Below are 11,295 nucleotides of genomic sequence, written 5' to 3' on the forward strand. Positions count from 1 at the left end.
CTATGGTTTTGCACTACTTTTCTGCACACGCACCGCGGGGGCGGTCGTGCTAGCACCGCGGGTGCGGTTGTGCAAACTTCTAAGAATTATATTTTTGGTCCGTGCAACCTCCCATAATCTTATCTGATCAATTCCACAAATCTTGGGACATTACATTAATCTTATCTGATTAATTCTACGACATTTCTTAGGCATTACATTTCTCCCCCTCTTAGATCTGAGTTCGTCCTCGAACTCATACAATCAATTCAGAGATATCAGAAGAAATGCATAATAGAGTTTAAACCAAACTCCCATATCTGATTCCAGTCTGGAATAAGAATTTACTAAGTATAATGTCATAATACTTCTCCAATCCTTCTAACAGAATCAATATCGCCATGTTGGTTATACAACCTCCGTATAAACCAATCTACAGCTTATCACAAAACAATACTACTTGTAGTTGTTATCATATTTGCTTATCCAAATCCAGGACATAATCAGTCTTTATCTTCAAATACCAATCGTCATCATCCGACGTTGGTGTCTTAAATTTATTCATGCTGAACTATCTGGATAACTAGTGCTAACATCCAGCACTAAAGTTCTACAAATATCTGTCAATATCTGGTAACTACACCCTGACTATCTGTCAATCTGTGAATAATCTGCACAAGAGAGCTTATGATATACTCTATCACAAGTACAACTCCATCAAAATCACAATCTGATATCATCTTATTCAATATTCTACTCTATCTGATTATTTCTTTGACATCGATCTATGTCATCTAGTTCTGTTTGTACGTAATCTGGTACAAACTGATAGATATAGATGGAGTAATCTGTCAATCATAATCATATCATATCATAATCTAAAGAAAATGGCGGTAATTTCATTACAAAAGCCATAGAAATGTACTCCCATTTCTATTCAGAACTATACAAAATCTGTAATAATCTTCTGATTTATATCTTTTTGTCTTCTTCTGTTAGCAATTCAGACTTATCAGTACACTTTCTGCCAACATTTCTGTACAATTTCTGTTACAACTGATCTAATCTGTTTATATCACGACTGTCTGTTCTAATAACGTACATTCACAATCATCTGAATGGAAACTGAATCCACTACTATGCGGTTCTGACACTATTTGTGAGTTCAGATTCGAACTATGCTGTGTAAACAATTCAGTGAATAATCATAAATTAAAGAAGAAATACCTACCTGGTATTCGGCTCTGACTATCAATATCAAAATCTGTAACCAATTCTAAAACATCTGGTATCATAAAAAAAATCAATCTGATACAACACCAATCACCTATCTGTTAATCTGATTAATGTTCTGTTCTGATTAGCAAAATACAATTCTGAACCTGCTGATTTCTGAACTGATGTACACTCAACTGGTTACAATAAACTGTATCAACACTAATTCACAATAACAGTAATATTACATCAGATTCAGAATAGAAAGAACCTATACAGATCTAGTGAGTTTGCGAAAACTCATAAAATAACAAAATCAGGCAACTGTAAATTCTGGCTATCTGACCAATCCTCATATTGCCCAGATCAACTGCTATATCTTATCTGCAAATAACATATGCTCCCAACAATATAAGATATCGCAAATACTAATGTAGAACAATAACAATACTCAACAGATATATATCAAGGAGAGAAAAAATAATCAGAATAAGATAATCTGTAGATAATAAATTTCCGACATTTTTGGAATTCTTGATCTTTCTGTCTTAACTGTCTAAATCAATCGATCTCCAGATACTGCATATTCTGAATAAACACTGTATCAATAACTGCATACCGGATTCATACCTGGCCCATTTCTGTATACAATGATCATAGTTCTCTGAATATTTAACCCAATCTTCAAATATTCAATGTAATCAATCAAATACTGCAATATATCAATAAATCATAGATATACCAAGCATAAATTTGCAGAATACCTCTGAACATAAAATCTATCAATTTAGAAACAGAACTGAACTATCTTCCAGAGAAATACTCCATCAACTGGATTTCTCAGCTAATGTTCTTTTATCTGTCAATTTCAATTATATCAATTCTGTCAGTCATTCTATACTATGTTCTAATATACCAGCAATACTCGGTATTGATTCAATTCTGAAATCTACCTTTCTGATATCAAAAACATCTGACATCTTATCTAGGCAAACACCAGTCAGCTATTATATTACTAGAAATTCTGTCACTGCTAGACTCGATTTCAATGAATCTATTGAATACATAAGGATACCATCTGTTCCTTTTTGTAATAATCGAGTCATAAACAGTACAATAATTTAAGGAATTCTGGATCTAGAATCCTTACCGGAAAATCTCCGTTTATCAGCCAGATCTGGTCTGAATCTTACCGTTTCTGGCACACATTCTACGATATTACTGTACTTGTTTAGCATATACATGTCAATAATGCAATCAGAATCATATAACACAAGTACATCACAATCTAGTTCAATCTCATTCTTATCTAACCGTAGTATATCATATGTCACAGAAATTTCTGATATCAACATATTCCTCAACAACCAAGGAATCAATACTACAATAACCATAGATCCAACAGATATAGCATATCTCCATGCTACTCAATCACAGGTATTCATAAATAATGCATTAGTACATATCAATACCTATGCATATAATCATACAAGAAATAGTACCTGTGGGAATTCTGAGTCTGTTCTTCAGTCATTACCACCAATGACCCTGCTCTTTAAGATCTTCGAAAATGCCTCTGAGGACAAACTTTAGCAAAGTGTCTCGTCTGCTTACAGATATTGCACTTACCAAGCACTCCTTGGCATTGTTCTGTAGAATGTCGCCCTCCACACGTCCTGCAATACACTCCGGTATAGCTCGGACTAGGACTGCTAGAACTAGAGGAATCACTTCCTAACTTCTTGAACTGTTTCTTTTGAATCTTCAATGGTTCTTTCCTCCTATCACTGCTGCTGCCAATCTCAACTCTAGAAGGCAGTTGCTGTGGATTTGATGTTGGAAGATCATACGAGACTCCCTGTTGTCCTATCAGAACCGTTTCTGCCCTTTTGGCCCTGTTCAAGGTATCAGCAAAACTACTCGATTGCTTCACATTCACCAATGTACGTATTTCTGGATTTAATCCCTGAATGAACTGACTAGATATAGCATGATCAGTTCTAGCTATAAGAGGGGCAAAACGTAACAAGGTGAAGAACTGTGCTAAGTATTCATCAATACTCATCTGACCCTGTTTTAGGTTTGCAAATTCTGCACTTCTGTCCTCTCTATATGACACGGGGAAGAAACTTTGGTAGAACTCAACCTTAAAAATCTTCCATGAAATCACTGAACGACTCTGCTCTAAAGCTCCTTTCGTGAGTAACCACCATCTTCTGGCAGCTTCGTGCAACTGGTTCTCAATAAGCCTACTTCTACACTCATCTGTGAAATCTAGGAATTCAAATAACATTTCTATTTCTTCAAGCCACTTTTCACAATCTGCTGACGTCTCATTTCCCTTCAGAACCGGCGGCTGAAACGACTGGAACCTCTGTAACTGTGTTTCCATCTGAATTTCTGACACGTCTATCTGAGGTTCTGACCTACCTGTCTGATCATATGAAGTACTGCCTCTTTCTGGAATTCTTCTGGGCGGTACATCTGATTACCAAACACATTAGTAATCTCGTACTACAAATCTGTACCAATCTTTCTCTGATCATGATCATCTTACTGCTGATCATGAATCTGATCTGATTCATACTTAAGAATACATAATACCAATTCCAATCACATAATCAGGTAAACATGTATCTTAACGCAGTAGCACATAGTCTCATGCTAGCACATAATGTCAATCAACATTAAATCAATTCCATGCTAGCACACACATGCAAAGAAAGAAAATTCATCTACCCCGCACATTCTCTTCTATCTCAGTCTAAAGGATCTATCAGTTCTGACTCTCTCAATCTAAAGGATCTATCGCTAAAGGACCTATCGCTCTGATACCACCTGTTGTGGGGACCCGGACGCTAATCATCTTCTTAATCGTCTTTGGGATTTAATTATCAATTCACATAAATAGGGTCTAAAAATTTTTCTTTTTAAAATAAAGTGCGGAAGGTAATGGCATCTACATAATATACATATCTGTACAAAAACTAAAGTTCAGTAGAAAGTACAATACTGTACAACCTAAGTCTAAGGTTCAATTACTACATTCAAGTAATAAACCAAGTCTGCTACAAGTCCGGAATCACCACGCTAACTCGTCTTCTCTCATCGTCATCTCGACCCTGATCCAGCCCCACCTGTTGTCATGCACACATACAAAACAAGACAACAGCCGGATAACTCCGGTGAGAATAAATCCCAGTATAAAACATGGTAAGCATGTATATAAACAAACTAATTCATAAAACATGCGATCATGTATAAACATAATATATTTCATAATCTATGAAATTAAGCATGCAACTCAAATCAGATAAACATGCATATCAAAAATCTAAATAATAAAACATGCTAGCACGACTGAAAGCAATAACGATGGGTCCCATGATCTAGGAGCCACATCCATATAAGCATGAAGTCCTAATCAAATCATGTATAGACTTGACTCGATCTATAACTCTAGGGATCCCGGGGTGAATAAGACGTCACTGGCTGTCACCTACCCTACCAATCGAGGTGCTGTACGTCTTATTCCTAGACTTTGGCCTGATCTGTATCCGCATCTACAATAGGGGCGGTGATCTTCCCCTAAGCTGTGATATCGCCGAACGTCTAGTAGTCTGCCTGATCTCCAGACTGTCCTATCTTAATGCATGAATGCAAAATCTGTAAACAGGCATAATCATCTTAATGCGATGTAACATGATCTGTAAACAAGGCATAACAAGATTTGCATACAAGTTCTATAAACAAATCAATAAACAAGAATATAATATGTGATTTATTGGGCAACTCAAATGGTGATCTCAATTGAGTTGTTTCTTCCCGAATATCACATGAATTATACCTTTGTCGTCCCCCTCTGAGGAAGACGAAGTCTTGAAGTCCAGTCTGTCCATATCCGATCTGAAATGACAATATAAATACACTGTATCAATGTGTAACTCAATTCACAATCTGTTCTGATCAATACTCAATTCAGTATACAATCTGATCAATGTCTGAACAAGATACAATCTGAGTCATATCAATAATATCACAATCTAATCGAAATCATATCTGAATCTGATCAATCTAAATCAACTGATGTTTCGACGGTATAACCATACAATCTGAATACCCCGTCAATCTGAACATCACATATATACTACCAGAACTCATAATCTGAATATCGGTATATTCAAAATCAGTAATACACAATTCTGATATCAAAATCTCAATCAATATCTTTCACAATTCATAACAATCACAGAAATAGTCTATTCTGAAATCTGACTTCGATTATACAATATCTACGGTAGTATAAACGCCATATCTGAATCACATACAGTTCTGACAATATGATATTTCTAAAACATCTCAAAACGTAATAAAACTTACGTCCTTGCGTAGCTCGTGTCGAGAGGAGCTCAAAATTGAAGTCGGATTTGAATTCTGATAGACAGATCTTCCACAATCGCAAATCGAAAAGGCGTAAGGATTTTCTTCCAAGATTCCGCCTCCTTTCTGCATTTTCTGAAGAATAAACGTGCCATCACCTCTATATATACTACATGCATAAAGGAAAACGTGGCACGCTTCTTTGTGCAGCACGTCGCACCGCGGGTGCGGTCATATATGCACCACGGGTGCGCTCCATGCAATGTCTATCCTTACTTTCTCGGCAGCTCAGACCGCGGGTGCGCTTCCTACAAGACCGCGGGTGCGGTGTCATCAGCGCGGGTGCGCTCCGTCTAATACCGCGGGTGCGGTGTAGCTACGGTTTTGCACTACTTTTCTACACCCGCACCGCGGGGGCGGTCGTGCTAGCACCGCGGGTGCGGTTGTGCAAACTTCTAAGAATTATATTTTTGGTCCGTGCAACCTCCCATAATCTTATCTGATCAATTCCACAAATCTTGGGACATTACATCTTATCTGATTAATTTTACGACATTTCTTGGGCATTACATGCCATTTTATTTTTGATGCTCAAATATTTTATCAGTTGTTGAATATTTTAACTTGTTTTTTTGGCAAGTAATAATTTCTTCCGCTGCTATTTTGAACGTTAAACACTTTATCAGTTTTTGGTATGAATGAGGCACTCCATTTATTTTAAAAGAAAAATTTTAAATTTCCCGCAAATTTTCAATGTAAGGATTTTTAGGCCTTTATACTAATAATCATGAGGACTATCACGTGAAAATCATGGGGCGGATGGTTGCCTTCGACAGTAAGACGATCAACTTGTTGTACTCGATGCCTGACTATGACACTGACGAGTACACGAGGTTTATGAGAGAGGCCTACCCCTATGAGGCGATCATCGCCACACTTTGTGAGCCGGGCACGGTTTGGAAGCTAAAAATAATGAGCCCTGGTCACATTCCCAGTGACATCCATGATAAGGGAGGCATATAAATGGTATCATTTTGTATCCTCGTGGTTGATGTCATCTGGGCATGTTTCGGATGTGACGAAAACGAAGGCAGCATTGGTTTACTTTATCATCACTTGCAAGACAATGGATGCAGGATAGGTTATCATGACTTAAATTTTGCAGGCTGCTCCTGGCACCTCCACAGTTAGCATGCCCCATTCTTCGACCTTCACGGATCTCTGCCACCTAGTGAGGGTTACATGGGATGATAGTGAGTCGGTGTTGCACAAAAAATGAGATATCTTACTAGTTGGGATGCTCACGAGGGATAAAAGATGGAGGTAGATTGAGAGTGGTCTGGGCGAGGCTTCAGGGAATGGAGCACAACCACAACCTGCCCCACAGGCACCACATGAACGACAGACACGTGCAGGGAGAGGACAGAGATGCCATTTGTCAAATAATTCTTTCGTTTTTTTTAATTCTTTTGTTGCGATGTCTGAACTTTCAAACATGCTTTGCTTTTGTTTAGATTTTATTATGAACCAAATTTTCCATTCTAGAGGATGACATAACTTTGTCGATACGATAATTTTACTCGATTGTTTAGGTGATTGAATTCTTTTTTCATTTAATTGTGTTTCTTCGTTTTTATTCATCGTTATTTTACTGGTCATAAATTGTTTGTTGTCTGATTAATTCTACAACTTAGGAGAAGGACTAGGATTATAGATCATTAGAGACACATCGTTGAATATATATATCATTCGGAAGGCGTATAACTTTAGCGAGGCCTAGGTAAGAACATCGTTTGCATTTATCATTTAAACTTAGGTTTTTATTAGGAATGCTTGGATCCAAGTTTGATTAATACAAGTTATTCGTAACTTGAGAAATGAGGAATAAAATAATTAAGTGTTCTTGGCTATTAAATAATTTAAATTCATGAATATAAATTCAACCGAGAATAAATATCGTGGAAACTTAGTGAAATCACTCATTTAGATATTCTCTCATTGATATTTTCTTGATTCGGTGACTAGATTAATATTTATCTGCAATTAGTTCATTTTCAGTAAACAAAACCTTTTATTGATTTTTCTAAATAAAGTCGTGACTATTTTAATTATAAGATGTTGGGATCGATTAGGGGGGTAATCGTTGAGCTACAATAGCTCGGTTCTGGAAATCTTGAATACCGATGAATTAAATTAAATTTGATATTAAATCCAATGGAAAACACTCGAAATAATCCTTCGCAGAAACCGATTAAATATTTTGTAAAACATTTAAAATATATGCAAGTTGAAATAGTAAAAAATATTTTGGCTGCAGCATTTTATCAAACACTTGGTATGCAATATTTTGGTATTTGAAGAACACATAAAATGCTTCAACAATGCATCTTTAAAACAATGGAAATGATAAGTAAATGCAATAAACAAATAGACACGAATTTTTGTTTATGGATGTTCGGAGACTTTAAATGATCCTACGTCACCCCTTCTTCCCTTCGGTAGGATTCACTAGAAGACTTTGATTTATACAACTCTTTGTACAAACCCACTCAGCTAGGACTTAGCCACTGCCTAAACTGAACTCCTAGCACTCAAGATTGTAGGCATCACCTCACAATCAGCATATTGTTTAATGTCTCATATGCAAAGACTACAAAAACATTTATGTCTTTGTGTGACGACTCACTCAACTAAACTTTGAAGTTCAACTCTCTTGTATATGTGTGAGTGATTGTGTGTGAGGAATGTATCCTTTATAGTGTGCATCTCAAATGTATCCTCAAAAAAGGACTTGTGCTCTCAACTAGCTGATTTTTTATGTTAACTGCCCATGCTTTGAATCTCCTTCAAAAGCTCTCGTTTGATCTTCAAGATGTTGTATATATAAGCCCCAACAATGATATCTATATTAGACACAATAATATGACCGTTTGGAAAGTTTTTGTACTGTTTCTGAAATTGCAACGGTCAAATTCGCCTTGCTGGAAATTTTCCCGACTGGTCAAATCTGGTCAACTCAACTGGTCGTTCAGTTCAGTTGGTCAGCTGCTGGTTCAGTTCAGTTCAGTGGGTCAGCTGCTGGTTCGGTTCAGTTCGGCTGGTTCAGTTGGTCTGGTCTGGTTCGGTTTCAGTTGGTGTGCTGAAATCAGCCTAACTGATTTCAGTTTGTGCAGAACCAGTAGCTTCATCGTCATTTATCAGCACATTAAGCTTCGATTCAGACTTTGACTTCTGAATATGATTTGTAGATCATCGTCTTATCTTTCCAATGCATACTGAATCGCTTATTTTGATAACCGAGCTGAGAGATATGAAAAAAATACTGCAGCTGCTCAAACCCAATGGATTGCTGTCTTCGTGCGATCAGTTACCATCAGTTACGATCAGTGTTACCTAGATAATATCCGATTTTTTCCAACTGACATGAAATATGACTTGTTCCAAATTGAGTTTTCTGATCATTCAAGTTAGCGGATTGTTATTTGGATCATCCAGTTGAGCGATATCATCAAAACACCAAAGCTTGCTAGAAATTCGGTTTGTGCAGAATTCGGTTTCAGTTTGCTTCTTGTGTTTGAAACTTCACACATGAGTAAATATGTTAGAAATACAACAAGAAGTTTTGTTAACATCAAAATAAGATTGCGAACATGAAATGTTCCATCATAAGCATTGATATATTTTTACATACACACTCCTCATGGGAACAATACTTTACCCACATATATTAATACTTGACAATCATGCGCTTGCAAGCGGAAAATAAACAAGTTTTGGTGCCGTTGCCGTGAAGTGTTAAATTGAAATTTATATCAGTATTCTTAATCTAGATTTAATGTAGAGTTGTTTTTCTAATTTTTTTTATAATCACTTGTTTGTTAATTTTCTCTGTTTGACACTGCATATGAAGATTGCAAGGTCCTGACTTTCTTATCTTTGATCGTGCATGTAATCCATGTGCTCGCGTTTGATCTGCCATTGTCTCCTTATCGTGTGCTCTAAGTCATCGAGACGCTCGTGTTCGGTCTGTCGTCTCCTTGCATGTGCCTCGGACGATCCATTCCTGCCATCGTCAGCGTTTTCACACCGACCCATCGAGGATGATGCCGAATATGATGAGGATGAGGAGGCTGAGCTGTCAAGCGAGGACAGTGAGTCCTAATGCTCGCTGTATGAGGTACGTGATCCCATGTTTTTCTTGATTTATTACTGTACATTGGGGACAATCCACGTTTGTTAATTTTGCGTTTCTTGTTTGGCTTGTTTTAGTTAGAGTTGATTATGTCGTTTTGAGGACTGCATGATTAGTTTCCTGAAAATTCGAGTTGCTTTTAATTTTAAACTTAAAAAAAAGGTCATTTTGATTACTGCATTATAGAGTTGTTAGAAAAGAGTCATTGATAAGTCATTGTGTGGCCAATTATGATAATGAAGTTGTGGTTCTGAATACATGTGTTCGTGATAACTTTGGAGTCAGAAATTTTTGCACTGTCATGTTTGTTGATACTATCGATGCTTCGAGAAAATTTACATACATGTGATGCTAAATAAATAATGGAAATCTGATTTTTAGTAATCCTCACATGACATTGACTGACACTTTTTTCAAACACAGATACTATTGAGTGTTAACCCATTTAGCCTCGAGTTGATTGAGATGCTTGAATTTTTTTTTGTGTCTACCTCAGATATCATTTTGATTGAACAGTGCGTGTGATTTGTTTGTATGAGATAACTAATGGATTATGGTAATCTAGAACTTGCTTGAACACTTTTCGAGGCGAAATACGGATAATATGTGACACATGAATGATTTAGAAAATCTTTGGAACTGTTTAAGCCTTCAAGCCTACCAAATGAATATGAAGTATGCCTAGTGTCCCGTTTTGAGCCTACAAAAAAAATCAAGTGGTGTGTGTCAATTACATTCAATCAGCCCCCATTTGTATCTATTCTATATTTTACAACTAATAAGTGGGCGGTGACTGAAAGAAGAATGAAAATGATGAAAATTCAAACATTTCTCTCAAATTTTGATTTCTATACCTTTTATTGTGGCCCTGAGCCGTGGCCTAACATTATAAGCCTGCAAGACCTATTAACCTTGTCACATTTATCCAACATACTAATGGAGAAAAATTATTCAAGTTAAGCATATGGTTACTTGAAAAACATGGTTAGCAAGTATGAATTTTAATATTTTCATGTAAGCATTGCATTGCGTGACATCACTTTTTGGTATACTTGTGTTGAATATTTATGAGCTACATAATCACCAATAAAGTCGTTTGTTATTGTGTAAGTGAATATGTATTTTAGTGAAGTGTTAGTTGAACTGAGTTAGTGATCTCTTGAGTTCTTAAGGCAAATGGGTGTTGTAAATCTATTTAAGCATTCAATTGGGTGAATGAACATGGACATATCACACACGTACGCGACTTTTGAGTGATTGTGAATTACATGAAATTTGATAAATCAGAGGCCAATGTCCTTTTTTGCATATCCATGACTTATAGTCATCCGCATTACTTTTTGATTGAGTTCTTATTTTTTGTTTTTGTTTTGCTCGGGACTAGCACAAGTTAAACTTTAGGGGTTTGATAAATGCAAGAATTGCACTTAATTTATACGAGAATCCATTTGAATTATGTTTGTTTCGGACAGAATTGTGTTTGATATTCATTGTTTTTGTGTCGTGCCGGAGATAAATGACTATTAGTT

Source organism: Primulina eburnea, chromosome 3 (assembly GCF_022965805.1).
Source record: "Primulina eburnea isolate SZY01 chromosome 3, ASM2296580v1, whole genome shotgun sequence".
Classification (NCBI taxonomy): domain Eukaryota; kingdom Viridiplantae; phylum Streptophyta; class Magnoliopsida; order Lamiales; family Gesneriaceae; genus Primulina; species Primulina eburnea.